Source organism: Pseudophryne corroboree, chromosome 2 (genome assembly GCF_028390025.1).
Source record: "Pseudophryne corroboree isolate aPseCor3 chromosome 2, aPseCor3.hap2, whole genome shotgun sequence".
NCBI lineage: Eukaryota > Metazoa > Chordata > Amphibia > Anura > Myobatrachidae > Pseudophryne > Pseudophryne corroboree.
The window spans coordinates 655,561,185-655,579,927 of record NC_086445.1 but is presented as its reverse complement, the minus strand read 5'-3'; the positions used below and the strand labels follow the sequence as shown (position 1 = coordinate 655,579,927).

At 47.1% G+C, this 18,743-nt stretch overlaps 1 protein-coding gene across 2 annotated transcripts in view; it reads left to right on the top strand.

Moving 5' to 3' along the window:
• Positions 1-18,743, top strand: part of SLC6A17 (solute carrier family 6 member 17) — a 296,779-nt gene that overhangs the window by 201,148 nt on the left and 76,888 nt on the right. The gene's annotated exons all lie outside the window — the stretch shown is intronic.

The window sequence follows — 18,743 nt, the reverse complement described above, 5'->3', positions numbered from 1 at the left end:
CTGTCGACGCAGCCGACTCCTGATTTACTAGCACTCCTTAATATAATAAATTCCAATGTAGCTTCTTTATCTAAGAGGTTAGATAAGTCTGAGTCACAGACGCAGGTGTGGAAAAAGTCCATGGAGGAGGCTTTATCTCAGGTACAGACCCCATCCCGGTCCCATAAGAGGCCTTTTACTCAGGTGGGGGATACGGATACCGACACGGACTCTGATTCCGAGGTCGATTTCACTGAGGCTGCGTTACATCCACGATTAGTTAAGAGTATTCAGTACATGATTGTGGCTATAAAGGATGTTTTGTAGATTTCTGATGAACCTGCGGTACAGGAAACAAGGATTTGCTTGTTCAAGGGAAAGAAACCTGAGGTGAAGTTTCCCCCCTCTCATGAAATGAATACTCTTTGGGAAAAGGCTTGGGAATCGCCGGATAAGAAATGGCAGATTCCCAAGAGGATTTATATGGCGTATCCTTTCCCCTCTGATGACAGGGAAAAATGGGAGACATCTCCAACTGTTGATAAAGCTCTATCCCGTTTGTCTAAGAAGGTGGCGCTTCCGTCTCCTGACACGGCAGCTCTCAAGGATCCGGTGGATCCAAGTTGGAGACGTGTCTGAAGTCCATTTTCGCTAATACGGGTGCATTGCTCAGACCTGCTGTGACGTCGGTATGGGTGAGTAGTGCTATTGCTAAATGGGCTGAGAATTTAGCTAGTGACATGGATACTCTTGATAAAGATAATGTCCTTCTAACTCTCGGTTATTTTAAGGATGCTGCGGATTGCCTAAAGGACGCGGCAAGGGACGTCTGTCTCTTGGGATCAAGGACCAATGCCATGTCGATATCTGCCAGGAGGGCCTTGTGGATCCATCAATGGAATGCTGATGCCGACTCCAAGAGGTCTATGGAAGCTCTACCCTTTAAAGGTACTGTCTTGTTTGGGGACGGCCTGGCGGACTTAGTCTCGACCGCGACTGCGGGTAAGTCCTCTTTTCTTCCCTATGTTCCCACACAACAGAAAAAGGCACCACATCAACAAATGCAGTCCTTTCGTCACAATAAATACAGGCGTGGGAAAGGTTCGTCTTTCCTCGCCTCAAAGGGTAAAGGACGGGAAAGAAAACTTCCTGCAGCCTCAGGCGCATAGGACCAGAAGTCCTCCCCGGCTGCTACTAAGTCCACCGCATGACGCTGGGGCTTCCCTGGGGGAGTCCGGACCGGTGGGGGGCCGTCTTCAGGTATTCAGCCAGGTCTGGATTCAATCAGACCTGGATCCTTGGGTGTCTCAAGGATACAAACTGTAGTTTCAGGAGATGCCCCCTCACCGGTTCTTCATTTCGGCATTACCAGTGGTTCTTCCGGACAGGGAGGTGGTCCGGGCGGCAATTCAAAAATTGTGTCTACAGAAGGTCATTGTTCCCGTCCCTCCGTCCCAGCGGGGGGAGGGGTTCTACTCGAGCCTCTTTGTGGTACCGAAACCGGACGGTTCGGTCAGACCAATTCTAAATCTAAAATCCCTCAATCCATACTTGAAAGTCTTCAAGTTCAAGATGGAATCCCTTCGAGCGGTGATTGCCAGCCTGGAGGGGGGGGGATTTTATGGCGTCAGTCGACATAAAGGATGCCTACTTACATGTGCCGATATATCCTCCACATCAGGCTTTCCTCAGGTTTGCGATACAGGATTCTCATTACCAATTTCAGACGTTGCCGTTTGGGCTTTCCACGGCTCCGAGGATTTTCACCAAGGTCATGGCAGAAATGATGGTTCTTCTTCGCAAACAAGGGGTTTCAATTATCCCGTACTTGGATGATCTCCTGATAAAGGCGAGGTCCAAGGAACGGTTGCTGAGAAGTGTAGAGTTGTCACTATCGGTTCTGCGACAGCATGGTTGGGTGCTCAATTTGCCGAAATCCCAGTTGATTCCGACCACTCGGCTTCCTTTTCTGGGCATGATTCTGGACACGGAGTTACAGAAGGTATTCCTTCCAGAAGAAAAGGCTCGGGAACTGCAGACGATGGTCAGAGAACTTCTGAAGCCGACGAGTGTGTCAATCCATTATTGTACTCGGGTTCTGGGGAAGATGGTTGCGGCGTACGAAGCCATTCCATTTGGCAGATTTCACGCCCGCGTGTTTCAGTGGGACTTGCTGAGCAAATGGTCCGGATCTCATCTACACATTCACCGGAAGATAAGTCTATCTCCCAGAGCCAGAATTTCTCTCCTGTGGAGGCTATAAGCTTATCACCTCCTGGGGGGACGCCGATTCGGTATCCAGGATTGGGTACTTCTGACGACAGATGCAAGTCTCCGGGGCTGGGGCGCAGTCACCCAAGGAAGAAATTTCCAGGTAAAATGGTCGCTCCAGGAAGCCTGTCTCAACATAAATATTCTCGAGTTAAGAGCCATTTACAACGGCCTGCTCCAAGCAAGAAGTCTTCTTCAGGATCGACCGGTCCTGGTACAGTCAGACAACATCACAACAGTGGCCCATATAAACCGGCAAGGCGGAACGAGGAGCAGAGCGGCAATGGCGGAGGCCACAAAGATCCTTCGCTGGGCGGAACAACACGTCAGCGCACTGTCAGCAGTTTTCCTACCGGGGGTGGACAACTGGGAAGCGGATTTCCTCAGCAGACACGACCTCCATCCGGGAGAGTGGGCTCTGCACCAAGAGGTATTTGCAGAAGTGACAAGACGCTGGGGAATTCCGTTGATAGACATGATGGCGTCACGGCTCAACAAGAAGCTCCCGAGGTATTGTTCCAGGTCAAGGGACCCACAAGCCACTGCAGTGGACGCCCTGGTGTCTCCGTGGGTCTTCCAGTTGGTGTATGTGTTCCCTCCACTTCCTCTCATTCCAAAGGTGCTGGGGATCATTCGTCGAGCAAGGGTTCAGGTGATTCTCGTCGTTCCAGACTGGCCAAGAAGGACCTGGTACCCAGATCTTCAGGACTTGCTGGTGGAAGATCCTTGGCCACTTCCTCTAAGAGAGGATCTGTTGTTGCAGGGTCCATGCGTGTTTCCAGACTTACCGCGGCTGCGTTTGACGGCATGGAGGTTGAGTGCCAGATCTTAGCTCGTAAGGGTATTCCCAGGGAATTCATTCCAACTCTCATTAAGGCTAGGAAAGAGGTTACGGCGAAACACTATCACCGTATCTGGAGGAAGTATGTTTCCTGGTGTGAGCTTAAAAAGGCTCCTGCGGAGGATTTTCACTTGGGTCGTTTTCTCCACTTTTTACAGGCGGGCGTAGATGCAGGCCTGAAATTGGGTTCCATCAAAGTGCAAAGTTCGGCTTTGTCTATTTTCTTTCAAAAAGAGTTAGCTGCCCTCCCAGAGGTTCAGACCTTTGTGAAGGGTGTAATGCATATCAATCCGCCGTTTGTACCTCCTGTAGCTCCATGGGACCTCGATGTCGTCTTACGGTTTCTCATGTCTTCCTGGTTTGAACCTTTGCGTAAGGTTGAGTTGAAATTTCTCACTTGGAAGGTCGTTATGCTTTTGGCGCTGGCATCTGCCAGGCGAGTGTCGGAATTGGCAGCTTTATCTCAAAAGAGCCCGTACTTGATTTTTCATTCGGATAGGGCGGAATTGAGGACTCGTCAACAATTTCAGGTGGTTTCTTCATTTCACATTAACCAACCTATTGTGGTTCCGGTAGCTACGGAAGAGGTGGCGATTCCAAAATCTCTGGATGTTGTAAGAGCGTTAAAAGTATATGTTTCTAGGACAGCTGTTACTAGGAAAACTGAAGCGTTGTTTGTTTTGTATGCGGCCAACAAGATTGGTCATCCCGCTTCAAAACAGACTATTGCACGCTGGATTTGTAGTACGATCCAGCAGGCTCATTCTTCGGTAGGACTGCCGGTGCCGAAATCGGTTAAAGCCCATTCTACCAGGAAAGTGGGCTCATCTTGGGCGGCTGCCCGAGGTGTCTCGGCGCTACAGCTTTGCCGAGCAGCTACTTGGTCGGGTTCGAACACTTTTGCTAAGTTCTATAAGTTTGATACCCTGGCCGATGAGGACCTGGCATTTGCTCAGTCGGTGCTGCAGAGTCATCTGCACTCTCCCGCCCGTTCTGGAGCTTTGGTATAATCCCCATGGTCCTTTTGGAGTCCCCAGCATCCTCTAGGACGTAAGAGAAAACAGGATTTTGGTATTCACCGTTAAATCCTTTTCTCCTAGTCCGTAGAGGATGCTGGGCGCCCGTCCCAGTGCGGACTATTACTTGCAGTGTGTTTTCTTACTGGTTAAGTTAGTTTGTACACGAGTTGTGTATTGGTTTGTTGCAGCTGGTTGCTGGAGTTTTATGCATACTATTATCTGGTTTGGCGTTATTCCGGTTTTACGGTATGTTTATGGTGTGGGCTGGTAGTTGGTAGCCCTTAGTTAAAACAAAAATCTTTCCTTGTACTGTCCGTCTCTCCTGGGCACAATTCCTATAACTGAGGTCTGGAGGAGGGGCATAGAGGGAGGAGCCAGTTCACACCCAGTTTTAAGTCTTTTTAGTGTGCCCAAGCTCCTGCGGATCCCGTCTATACCCCATGGTCCTTTTTGAGTCCCCAGCATCCTCTACGGACTAGGAGAAAAGGATTTAATGGTGAGTACCAAAATCCTGTTTTCTTCCCTCGGGGGCTCCACCTGCTAGACGTACCTACTCGGGACCATCTACTCAGTCCTTTCGGGCCTCCAGATTTCGATCTAGGGCCAGAGGTGCTTCAACGCAGCAAGAGGCACCAGAGGTAAGCCTAAGAAACCAGCCGTTGCCGGCTCTCAGGAACAGAGCACCAGTTCAGCTTCCGCAAAAACCTCAGCATGACGGTGCCCACCCACCCCGAGGGGATCTCGTGGTGGGAGCTCGATTATATCACTACAGACACATCTGGGACGGTTCCTGCCAGGATGCCTGGGTAAGGGACCTTATCTCTCAGGATTACAAGCTGGAGTTCGACGGTGCTCCTCACCAACGATTTTTCAAATCAACCTTACCAGCTTTGGAAAATATGCGTGTTACGCTACTACTGGCCATCGAAAAGTTGGTCCAGTCCCAGGTCATTGTTCCAGTACCCCTGCAACAACAAGGACAAAGTTACTACTCCAGTCTGTTTATAGTGCCAAAACCAGACGTGTCTGTGACACCCATTTTGAATCTGAAGTCCTTGAATCTGTACCTGAAGGTTTTCAAGTTCAAGATGGAATCTTTAAGAGCAATGTTCGCAGGCATGGAACAACAGGAATTCGTAATGTCCCTGGATATCAAGGACACCTACCTCCATATCCCAATTTGGCCTCCTCATCAGGCCTATCTGAGGTTCGCCCTGCTGAACGATCACTACCAGTTTCAGGCGTTACCCTTCGGCCTGTCTACAGCTCCGAGGGTGTTCAAGAAGGTGATGGCGGAAATTATGTTTCAGCTCAGAGTCAAGGGGGTCAACGTAATTCCTTACCTGGATGGTCTCCTGATAAAAGCGAGTTCCAGGGAGCTTCTACTGCTCCATATAGATCGCACTATCCAACTTCTGTCTCACCACGGGTGGATCCTCAATCTACAGAAGTCCCACCTGGAGCCATCTCAGCGGCATCTGTTTCTGGGAATGCTACTGGATACTGTTGTGCAAAAAGTGTTCCTCCCAGAAGACAAAGCAAGAACACTCCAAGTAATGGTTTGCATTGGTTATCCGACCTGCTCGATTATCCATTCATCTTTGCATAAAATTGTTGGGAAAGATGGTGGCCTCATACGAGGCGATACAGTATAGAAGGTTTCATGCCAGATCCTTCCAATTGGGCATCCTGAACAAGTGGTCTGATTCCCATCTTCAGATGCACCGGATGATTCAGCTGTCACCCTAGACCAGGATTTCACTCCTGTGGTTGCTACAGTCTTCCAATCTGCTGGAAGGTCGACGCTTCGGGATTCTGGATTGGATCCTCCTCACAGCAGATGCGAGTCTGAGGGGATGGGGAGCTGTCACCCAGGGGGTGCTGTTCCAGGCCAGGTGGTCTGCCCAAGAGGTCCTACTTCCAATCAACATCCTGGAACAAGGAGGGACAAAAAGCTGAGGCTGCATGCGAGAAGTGTCAAGAAGACTCCTCTGGGCAGAAAGGAATGCAAGAGCACTGTCTGCAATCTTCCTCTCAGGAGTGGACAACTGGGAAGCGGACTTCCTGAGTCGCCATGATCTCCACCCAGGGGAGTGGGGACTACTCCCTCAGGTTTTCTAACTGCTCATTGACAGGTGGGGTTGCCTCCAGATCTACTTGATGGTGTCTCACCTCAACAAGAAACTTTGCTGCTATTGCTCGCGAACCGGAGACCCTCGGCCGAGCGCAGTGGATGCGCTGACATTGCCTTGGCCTTACCAGCTGGTCTACCTATTTCCTCTGATTCCGTTGATTCCAAGGGTGCTCAAGAGAATCAGGCATCAGGGAATGTGGGCAATCCTGATTGCCCCGGAGAGTGTGGTACGCGGCTCTTCTGGACATGTCCGTAGAAGACACTTGGCCTCTGCCACTAAGTTTGTTTACCCAGACTTACGGAGGCTTCGTTTGACGGCATGGAAATTGAGTGGAACATCCTAGCTCACAAAGGTCTTTCCAAAAAACTCATTGCCACTATGGTGCAAGCCAGAAAACCCATGACGTCAAAATACTATCATCATATCTGGCGGAGATATGTCTCCTGGTGGGAGGAATGCACTTATCCATTTCCTTTGTTTGCTGCAGGCTGGAGTGGATAAAGGCTTACGTCTGGGATCAATTATGGTCCAGATTTCAGCTCTTTCGATCTTCTTCCAGAAGAAGTTGGCTATTTTGTCAGAAGTCTAGACTTTCTTGCAAGGTGTACTTCACATACAACCGCCATTTGTGCCGCCTATGGCACCTTGGGATTTGGATGTGGTGTTTCATTTTCTACAGTCCTCCTGGTTTGAACCTCTGATGGCGGTAGAGGATAAGTACCTCACGTGGAAGACAGTGATGTTACTGACCCTGGCTTCTGCTAGGCGTGTCTCGGAATTGGGGGCCTTATCGTTTAAAAGTCCATACTTTTACGAGAACAGAGTGAAGCTCAGGACTAGACAGCAGTTCCTGCCGAATGTGGTCTCCGCATTTCACTTGAATCAACCTATTGTGATTCCGTCCAGTTCTAGCACTTCTGCCCCTCCGGAGGCATTGGATGTGGTGCGAGCCTTGAAGATCTATGTCAAGAGGAGGGCTCGTGTCAGAAAGACGGATTCCTTGTTCGTGCTGTATGATGCGCAGAAAAAGGGTTGCCCTGCTTCAAAGCAGTCCATTGCTCGTTGGATTGGGCTGACTATCCAACAGGCCTATGTGTTGGCAGCCTTACCTGTTCCACAGTCTCTACAAGATCAGTGGGGTCTTCCTGGGCGGCTGCCCGTGGAGTCTCGGCCCTGCAACCGAGCCGAGCTGCTACCTAGTCGGGAAAAAACTCCTTTGTGAAGATCTACAAGTTTGATACCCTGGCCAAAGAGGATACCCAGTTTGGGCAGGCGGTGCTGCAGTTGTCTCTGCACATTCCCGCCCGTTTTAGAAGCTTTGGGACATCCCCATCGTACTGTGTTCCCCAATATCCCTTATGGATGCTAGAGAAAATAGGATTTTAATACCTACCGGTAACTCCTTTTCTCGTAGTCCATAAGGGATATTGGGCACCCGCCTCTGTGCGGTGACTTTCTGCAGGTTCTCTGTTATGTGTTACCTGTTCAGCTGTTGCTGTTTTGTGTTGTCAGCCGTTGCTGGCCCGGTTATGTTATGGTGTGCTGGTGTGTAAATCTCACCACGCTTATTGTCGTTATGTTCCTTCTCTCAAGTATGTAATTTCTCCTTCGGGCACTGTTTTACCTATAACTGCCTGTAGGAGGAGGCATAGAGGGGAGGAACCAGCACACCCAGTTGAAATAATTTAAAGTGCACTGGCTCCTTTGGACTCGTCTATACCCCATCGTACTAATGTTCCCCAATATCCCTTATGGACTACGAGAAAAGGATTTACCGGTAGGTATTAAAATCCTATTTTTAAACACGAGGAATTTAGTGAACTACCAGCTAAAAATGCACTGGATTTTACAGGTGTGTCCACATACAAGTTGTGTTATATTCAGTGCGTGAGTGCCAGGTGAATAAGTAATGCTGAGCGTCTTTTTTTGCAACTTTTTACATTAAAATGCGTCTTATTGCAAAATGAGCTAATATGACGCACAAGCGTGACTACAGCTGTGTGACTACAGCTGTATCTACATTAGTGATGTGCACCTGTTAGGTTCCTGGTGCTCAGAACAACGGAGATGTTATGAAGTGAGTCCAAAGCACCAGGACGTAATGCTGAGAAAGGGGAATGGAAAGGGAATAGCCCCTGGCGCCCTATCTCCGTTGTCTCGCCCGTGCTGTCAGTACACTCTTGCGAGACTATGGTTGCTTGAGCCCATGGCAGCCGCGTTTGAAGGGCGGATTACGTCTGCCCAACTTCGATGACCCCTCAGGTCTTAATGAGAGACAAAGAGTGAACCGAGACAGGGTGATAACAAGGGGCCCTCTAACTAAACAACAAGGCCAGGGGCTACTAACAAACCTAAAACCAAAGTATGTGCGGCTTGCCGCCAAAGGAAAAGAACAACAAAGGAAATGCTGACCACACGCCGACACAATACTTTTGTGTACCGGTGGTGACAGCATAAGCAGAACCCTCTGCAAAACACCAGTGACAGAAATAATAACGGAATACAGCGGCCTAGGCCGACGGACGCGGCAGAGCCGCTACTCACGGAACCGGTACGAATACTGGCAAACGGACAGGAACCCCCAATGCTGCCGACACAGACTCTCAGAACTGGAGGACAGGCAGAATCCCAAACGACAGACCGGTGGACACCAAGAAGCCAGAAACTCGACCAGGCATAGGCAAAGCCACAGGACTTCTGGACAGGAACGCTTCACGGCAGGACACGGGATCAGACACAGGAATCGACACAGGGACTGACACAGGAATCGACACAGGAAGCAGCTCGACAGACACTGCTACACAGGAGCTCAGGAACTGGCAGGAACAAGCTCAGAACTCAAGCAGACTGGAAACCTAGAAATATCACCAGCGTCTGTGAATTGCACTCAGCCAGCATATAACAGAGAGGCCTAATTAATAATGTCATGCAGCTGTCCTGTTGCATGACTCCAAACTGACAAGATGCAATTAGCAGCCAGGAGAGGCTGAACACATAGGAACAGACTGCAATTACACAGACTGACCACTGACAGCAAACAATAATCCTCTAAACCAGAGCAAAGGGAAATCCTGGCCTGCAAGAGAACTATAAACATAAAATAGGAATGAACCACTACCTGTGGTTCATAACAGTATCCTCTCCTTAAGGGAGAGCTCCAAGCACCCCATGACACCCACGGGGAACATAAACAGAAGTATAACATAAAATACCTAACCGACATGCAAAACAGGAATGAGCCACAGCCGTGGCTCATAACAGCACCGGACATTTTTCGGGTTTTGTGTTTTGGTTTTGGATTCGGTTCCGCGGCCGTGTTTTGGATTCGGACGCGTTTTGGCAAAACCTCAATGAAAATTTATTGTCGGATTCGGGTGTTTTTTTTTACAAAAAACCCTCAAAAACAGCTTAAATCATAGAATTTGGGGGTAATTTTGATCTCATAGTATTATTAACCTCAATAACCACAATTTACACTCATTTTCAGTCTATTCTGAACACCTCACAATATTATTTTTAGTCCTAAAATTTGCACCGAGGTCGTTGGATGGCTAAGCTAAGCGACACAAGTGGCCGACACAAACACCTGGCCCATCTAGGAGTGGCACTGCAGTGTCAGGCAGGATGGCACTTCAAAAAAATTGTCCCCAAACAGCACATGATGCAAAGAAAAAAAGAGGCGCACCAAGGTCGCTGTGTGACTAAGCTAAGCGACACAAGTGGCCGACACAAACACCTGGCCATCTAGGAGTGGCACTGCAGTGTCAGGCAGGATGGCACTTCAAAAAAATTGTCCCCAAACAGCACATGATGCAAAGAAAAATGAAAGAAAAAAGAGGTGCAAGATGGAATTGTCCTTGGGCCCTCCCGCCCACCCTTATGTTGTATAAACAGGACATGCACACTTTAACGAACCCATCATTTCAGCGACAGGGTCTGCCACACGACTGTGACTGAAATGACTGGTTGGTTTGGGCCCCCACCAAAAAAAGAAGCAATCAATCTCTCCTTGCACAAACTGGCTCTACAGAGGCAAGATGTCCACCTCATCATCATCTTCCGATTCCTCACCCCTTTCACTGTGTACATCCCCCTCCTCACAGATTATTAATTCGTCCCCACTGGAATCCACCATCTCAGGTCCCTGTGTACTTTCTGGAGGCAATTGCTGCTGGTGAATGTCTCCACGGAGGAATTGATTATAATTAATTTTGATGAACATCATCTTCTCCACATTTTCTGGAAGTAACCTCGTACACCGATTGCTGACAAGGTGAGCGGCTGCACTAAACACTCTTTCGGAGTACACACTGGAGGGAGGGCAACTTAGGTAGAATAAAGCCAGTTTGTGCAAGGGCCTCCAAATTGCCTCTTTTTCCTGCCAGTATACGTACGGACTGTCTGACGTGCCTACTTGGATGCGGTCACTCATATAATCCTCCACCATTCTTTCAATGGTGAGAGAATCATATGCAGTGACAGTAGACAACATGTCAGTAATCGTTGGCAGGTCCTTCAGTCCGGACCAGATGTCAGCACTCGCTCCAGACTGCCCTGCATCACCGCCAGCGGGTGGGCTCGGAATTCTTAGCCTTTTCCTTGCACCCCCAGTTGCGGGAGAATGTGAAGGAGGAGATGTTGACGGGTCACGTTCCGCTTGACTTGACAATTTTCTCACCAGCAGGTCTTTCTTTCCGGCAGACACAAGTCTGCAGAGGTTCAGAGATACAACGTAGGTTTTAAATCTAGGATCGAGCACGGTGGCCAAAATGTAGTGCTCTGATTTCAACAGATTGATCACCCGTGAATCCTGGTTAAGCGAATTAAGGGCTCCATCCACAAGTCCCACATGTGTTTTAGCTCCTCCTTCAATGTCTCCAGCTTCTTCTGCAAAAGCCTGATGAGGGGAATGACCTGACTCAGGCTGGCAGTGTTTGAACTGACTTCACGTGTGGCAAGTTCAAAGGGTTGCAGAACCTTGCACAACGTTGAAATCATTCTCCACTGCGCTTGAGTCAGGTGCATTCCCCCTCCTTTGCCTATATCGTGGGCAGATGTATAGGCTTGAATGGCCTTTTGCTGCTTCTCCATCCTCTGAAGCATATAGAGGGTTGAATTCCACCTCGTTACCACCTCTTGCTTCAGATGATGGCAGGGCAGGTTCAGGAATGTTTGGTGGTGCTCCAGTCTTCGGCACGCAGTGGCTGAATGCCGAAAGTGGCCTGCAATTCTTCGGGCCACCGACAGCATCTCTTGCACGTCCCTGACGTTTTTTAAATAATTCTGCACCACCAAATTCAATGTATGTGCAAAACATGGGACGTGCTGGAATTTGCCCAGATGTAATGCACGCACAATATTGGTGGCGTTGTCCGATGTCACAAATCCCCAGGAGAGTCCAATTGGGGTAAGCCATTCTACGATGATGTTCCTCAGTTTCCGTAAGAGGTTGTCAGCTGTGTGCCTCTTCTGTAAAGCGGTGATACAAAGCGTAGCCTGCCTAGGAACGAGTTGGCGTTTGCGAGATGCTGCTACTGGTGCCGCCGCTGCTGTTCTTGCTGCGGGAGGCAATACATCTACCCAGTGGGCTGTCACAGTCATATAGTCCTGAGTCTGCCCTGCTCCACTTGTCCACATGTCCGTGGTTAAGTGGACATTGGGTACAACTGCATTTTTTAGGACACTGGTGACTCTTTTTCTGAGGTCTGTGTACATTTTCGGTATCGCCTGCCTAGAGAAATGGAACCTAGATGGTATTTGGTACCGGGGACACAGTACCTCAATCAAGTCTCTAGTTGCCTCTGAATTAACGGTGGATACCGGAACCACGTTTCTCACCGCCCAGGCTGCCAAGGCCTGAGTTATCCGCTTTGCAGCAGGATGACTGCTGTGATATTTCATCTTCCTCGCAAAGGACTGTTGGACAGTCAATTGCTTACTGGAAGTAGTACAAGTGGTCTTCCGACTTCCCCTCTGGGATGACGATCGACTCCCAGCAGCAACAACAGCAGCGCCAGCAGCAGTAGGCGTTACACTCAAGGATGCATCGGAGGAATCCCAGGCAGGAGAGTCATGCAGGCCATGTCACTGGCAAGTCTGACGAGTCGTCAGACTTGCCAGTGACATGGCCTGCATGACTATTGGCTTTCCTGTGTAAGGAGGAAATTGACACTGAGGGAGTTGGTGGTGTGGTTTGCAGGAGCTTGGTTACAAAAGGAAGGGATTTAGTGGTCAGTGGACTCCTTCCGCTGTCACCCAAAGTTTTTGAACTTGTCACTGACTTCTGATGAATGCGGTCCAGGTGACGTATTAGGGAGGATGTTCCTAGGTGGTTAACGTCCTTTCCCCTACTTATTACAGCTTGACAAAGGCAACACACGGCTTGACACCTGTTGTCCGCATTTGTGTTGAAATAATTCCACACCGAAGAGCTGATTTTTTTTGTATTTTGACCAGGCATGTCAATGGCCATATTCGTCCCACGGACAACAGGTGTCTCCCCGGGTGCCTGACTTAAACAAACCACCTCACCATCAGAATCCTCCTTGTCAATTTCCTCCCCAGCGCCAACAACACCCATATCCTCATCCTGGTGTACTTCAACAGTGACATCTTCAATTTGACTATCAGGAACTGGACTGCGGGTGCTCCTTCCAGCACTTGCAGGGGGCGTGCAAATGGTGGAAGGCGCAAGCTCTTCCCATCCAGTGTTGGGAAGGTCAGGCATCGCAACCGACACAATTGGACTCTCCTTGGGGATTTGTGATTTAGAAGAACGCACAGTTCTTTGCTGTGCTTTTGCCAGCTTAAGTCTTTTCATTTTTCTAGCGAGAGGCTGAGTGCTTCCATCCTCATGTGAATCTGAACCACTAGCCATGAACATAGGCCAGGGCCTCAGCCGTTCCTTGCCACTCCATGTCGCAAATGGCATATTGGCAAGTTTACGCTTCTCATCAGACGCTTTCAATTTTTATTTTTGGGTCATTTTACTGAACTTTTGTTTTTTGGATTTTACATGCTCTCTACTATGACATTGGGCATCGGCCTTGGCAGACCACGTTGATGGCATTTCATCGTCTCGGCCATGACTAGTGGCAGCAGCTTCAGCACGAGGTGGAAGTGGATCTTGATCTTTCCCTATTTTAACCTCCACATTTTTGTTCTCCATTTTTTAATGTGTGGAATTATATGCCAGTATCAATAGCAATGGCCTACTACTATATATACTGCGCACAATTGAAATGCACCACAGGTATGGATGGATAGTATACTTGACGACACAGAGGTAGGTACAGCAGTGGCCTACTGTACCGTAATGCTATATATTATATACTGGTAGTCAGCAAACTGTGCAAAACTGAAATGCACCACAGGTATGGATGGATAGTATACTTGACGACACAGAGGTAGGTACAGCAGTGGCCTACTGTACCGTAATGCTATATATTATATACTGGTGGTCAGCAAACTGTGCAAAACTGAAATGCACCACAGGTATGGATGGATAGTATACTTGACGACACAGAGGTAGGTACAGCAGTGGCCTACTGTACCGTACTGCTATATATTATATACTGGTGGTCAGCAAACTGTGCAAAACTGAAATGCACCACAGGTATGGATGGATAGTATACTTGACGACACAGAGGTAGGTACAGCAGTGGCCTACTGTACCGTACTGCTATATATTATATACTGGTGGTCAGCAAACTGTGCAAAACTGAAATGCACTATAGGTATGGATGGATAGTATACTTGACGACACAGAGGTAGGTACAGCAGTGGCCTACTGTACCGTACTGCTATATATTATAATATATACTGGTGGTCAGCAAACTGCAAAACTGAAATGCACCACAGGTATGGATGGATAGTATACTTGACGACACAGAGGTAGGTACAGCAGTGGCCTTCTGTACCGTACTCCTATATATTATATACTGGTGGTCAGCAAAATTATGCACTGTACTCCTACTATATACTGTCTACAATGCAGCACAGATATGAAGTGTTTTTCAGGCAGACAACATATACTGGTGGTCACTGGTCAGCAAAACTCTGCACTGTACTCCTCCTATATAATATTATACTGGTGGTCCCCAGTCCCCACAATAAAGCAGCACACTGAGCACAGATATGGAGTGTTTTTCAGGCAGACAACGTTTACTGGTGGTCACTGTCAGCAAAACTCTGCACTGTACTCCTGCTATATAATACAGCTGCTCCCCAGTCCCCACAATTAAGCAATAAAGCACAATCAAGTTCAACAATAAACGGAGAGGACGCCAGCCACGTCCTCTCCCTAACATTTCCAATGCACGAGTGAAAATGGCGGTGACGCGCGTCTGCTTATATAGAATCCGAATCTCGCGAGAATCCGACAGCGGGATGATGACGTTCGGGCGCGCTCGGGTTAACCGAGCCATACGGGAGAATCCGAGTATGCCTCGGACCCGTGTAAAATGGGTGAAGTTTGGGTGGGTTCGGTTTCCGAGGAACCGAACCCGCTCATCACTAATCTACATACATAATGTTTTTCCAGGAAAACATGTAGCATGGGATTTCATATGCAGATATAGCCACAATCGCACACCGCATATAGGGGGTGATTCCGAGTTGTTCGCTTGCTAGCTGCTTTTAGCAGCATTGCACACGCTAGGCCGCCGCCCTCTGGGAGTGTTTCTTAGCTTAGCAGAATAGCGAACGAAAGATTAGCAGAATTGCGAATAGAAATTTCTTAGCAGTTTCTAAGTAGCTCGAGACTTACTACAAATAGCGATCAGTTCAGTCAGTTTCGTTCCTGGTTTGACGTCACACACACGCCCAGCGTTCGGCCAGCCACTCCCCCGTTTCTCCAGACACTCCCGCGTTTTTCCCCGACACGCCTGCGTTTTTCCGCACACTCCCAGAAAACGGCCAGTTTCCGCCCAGAAACACCCACTTCCTGTCAATCACACTCCGATCACTACAACGATGAAAAATCTTCGTTCGGGCATGAGTAGATTTACTAAGTTTTGTGTTAAAATATTAACCGCATGCACACTGCGAACCATGCGCATTTTTGCCTTAATCGCTCCGTTGCGAAAATCGGCAACGAGCGAACAACTTGGAATGACCCCCATAATTTTAATCAGCATAAGCTACATGTCCTATTTGCATTGTTTTGTAATAAGACGCATTTTAATGGAAATAGTCGCAAAAAAAGACGCTCTGTGCTACTAAGTCATGCCACGGCATGGCGTGACTAGAAGAGCTTTTTAACATGAAAGGAGGCTAGATGTATTTGCGCACATATCACAAATTGCTGCATTTAAAAAATAAAATAGGTTGATCTGGTACTCTACAGACAGTTCTTGTCAGATTATTTATGTCAAAAAAAGATCCGTAGCGGGTTTCAAATTCAAAATATTCCTACCATAGGATTTATTACCAGTTGCCAGTTATTTATTGCACTAATCCAGCGTTCTGTAGTAAATGGTGTGGAATATTGAATAAATGGGTGGTCTTCAGTATGCCGGCGGTCGGGCTCCCGGCGACCAGCATACCGGCGCCGGGAGCCCGATAGCCGGCATACCGACACTTATTCTCCCTCGTGGGGGTCCACGACCCCCCTGGAGGGAGAATAAAATAGTGTGACCGTAGCGTGGCGAGCACAGCGAGCCCGCAAGGGGCTCATTTGCGCTCGCCACACTGTTGGTAAGCCGGCGGTCGGGCTCCCGGCGTCGGTATGCTGGTCGCCGGGAGCCCGGCCGCCGGCATATCGTAGTGAACCCGAATAAATGTTCGTTAGAACTAATATTATTGGTGATGGAAGAGTTGGGAAATGAGCTTAAAAAGACAAGAACTGACCTTAAAGTTTTCAGATAAGTCTCTCAGGTGAAACTAATTGATAACAAGTCTGAAAAATGAATGTACAAATTGTCTTATAGTATTGAACGTAATAGAAAAGATCTCATAGCCTTTAAGAGGAATAAGTTAGAAGTGGTGTTAAATGATTATAAAAATCACACAGTTTATAAATGGTTAACTGGAGATGAAGCTACTATTCCAAGGCAGAATCCTCCTACTTCTCTTCTGGGACTGAGCATCTAGACAAACTGCCACCTAGTGGTTCAGTGTATTTTTTTAGGGGTCAGTTGAGAGACAACCTCCGTGATAAGTATAAGAGAAAGAGGTCATATGCGAGGAGAGGGTAGAGGGAGAAGGCGACGAAGGAGGCGTTACGGAGTAATGTATTCAATCTGTCCTCATACCAGTTATTGGATAAGAAAGAATCTGTGTTAGGGTTAGGTCATACAGCTGTACCTACCTTCAAAAGGCATGATTTGGGATTTTATGTGGGATTGTATAAATTAGTTCATAAATTTTAAAAGAGCTTTTCAGGATAAAGAAATGAGAGAAGAATGCAGTAACAGTGGAGATTTGAAAAGAACTTGCACGTTTGATCCCCAGTTGGAAAGCGCTAGTATTAACACATATTTGATCATTGGAATATATGAGAGCCTCTGAGGGGCAACACTGCCATTATAATTTAACTCTTAAGCAAAGCATGGCCATAAAATTGCAACAGGAAAATGATAATATAGTCATCTGTATAGCTGATAAAGGTGGTGCTGTAGTGGTGATGGATCACAGCGATTATGATTTTGATATTAGGCAACAATTGAGTGATAGCAACACACACTAAGTTACAATACAGTCCCATATATGACACCAAAGTGAAGGTTGATGAGAGTTTGGTTAAGCTTTTCAGCATTGAACATCCAGTTAAGCCCGATATTATATACAGGTTGAGTATCCCTTATCCAAAATGCTTGGGACCAGAAGTATTTTGGATATCGGATTTTTCCGTATTTTGGAATAATTGTATACCATAATGAGATATTATGGTGATGGGACCCAAGTCTAACCATAGAATGTATTTATGTTTCATATACACCTTATACACACAGCCTGGAGGTAATTTTAGCCAATATTTTTAATAACCTTGTGCATTAAACAAAGTGTGTGTACATTCGCACAATTCATTTATGTTTCATATACACCTTATACACACACCCTGAGGGTCATTTAATACAATATTTTTAATAACTTAGTGCATTAAACAAAGTTTGTTTACATTGTGCCATCAGAGAACAAAGATTTCACTATCTCACTCGCACTCAAAAAATTTTGTATTTCGGAATATTCCGTATTTAGGAATATTTGGATATGGGATACTCAACCTGTAGTATGCTTAAAATGCATAAAACTTTGTTGGAGCCACCACGTTGCACTATTGTGTCAGAACATGATCAGTGTTTACAGCCATTGGCACAATATATTAATTTCCTCCTACAGCCAATCGTGGTGGCAAGTGAGAGTTATATTAGGATTCTCCTGATTTACTAAGTTAAGGGCTATTGGATTGTTACCTGATGATATAATGTGTGCTGCCATGGATGTGGTACCTTTATATACTGTAATTCCCCATAATTTGGGTGTACAAGCAGTAAAGGAGGCAATTGAGAGCTTTGATTTGGTAGGTCCTCCAATTGAGTATGTATGTGAGTCTAACTGTATATTGTCTTCTAATAATAATTTCCAATATGGTGAGTCATTTTACGCGCAGAGAACTGGGACCACTATGGATTCGAATTGGACGCCAGTATACGCCAACTTGTTTATGACCAGTTTATGGTCCTTACATTTTATTGACAATGTCTTTGTTTTATGGAGAGTTACCAGGGATGATTTTGAATATATGGTAAAGCCGTTAAATACCATTGATTGTCCTAAAAGATTCACTTATAACATTCAGCCTGACCAGATTCAGCTTCTTGATGTTTTGATTTTTACAGTAGGAAGCTCTCTTGGGACGACCTTCTATCATAAAAGCACTGACATGATCTATTATTTGCCACAAGCCACTACCCCAAAGCACTGAAGAAGGGACTCCCTCTTTCACAGTTTGTGCGAGTTTTGCGCAATAATTCTCAGGGAGATTAGGCTGAGCCACAATTGAATGAGATTGCCAATAGGTTTGCTGAAAGAAGATATGCACCTAGAGTGATCAAAAGGTGTTTGAAGCGAGTACGATCCATGGAAGAGAAAAGATGCAAAATGGGATAGCGTCTGTAAGCAAATTAGTGATCACCTCCCAGTTTGATACCAGGGCTTCGAATTTTGCAAGGACAATGAAAAAATGACATTCTGATGGTGCTTTAAAAACAATCACTAAGCCGCCTCTGATAGCCGTTAGAAGAGGGCCGGACTTGAAACAGTTGCTAATGAAGCCCATCAAAAATTGCCAGAAGAATTCTGGTACTACTTAGCTATGCAGAAAATGTGCTGGCTGCTTTAAATGCCTCGGATGCACCACATGTTCCAATTGTAAAGGGCAACGGAATTTGCTGCGCTATATAAGAAACTGTTAATAAATAAATAATAAATGTAATGGGATGATTGCTGGGTAAGAGTTTGCCCACTTGCATACAGGCCGAAAGATTTGCATCAACC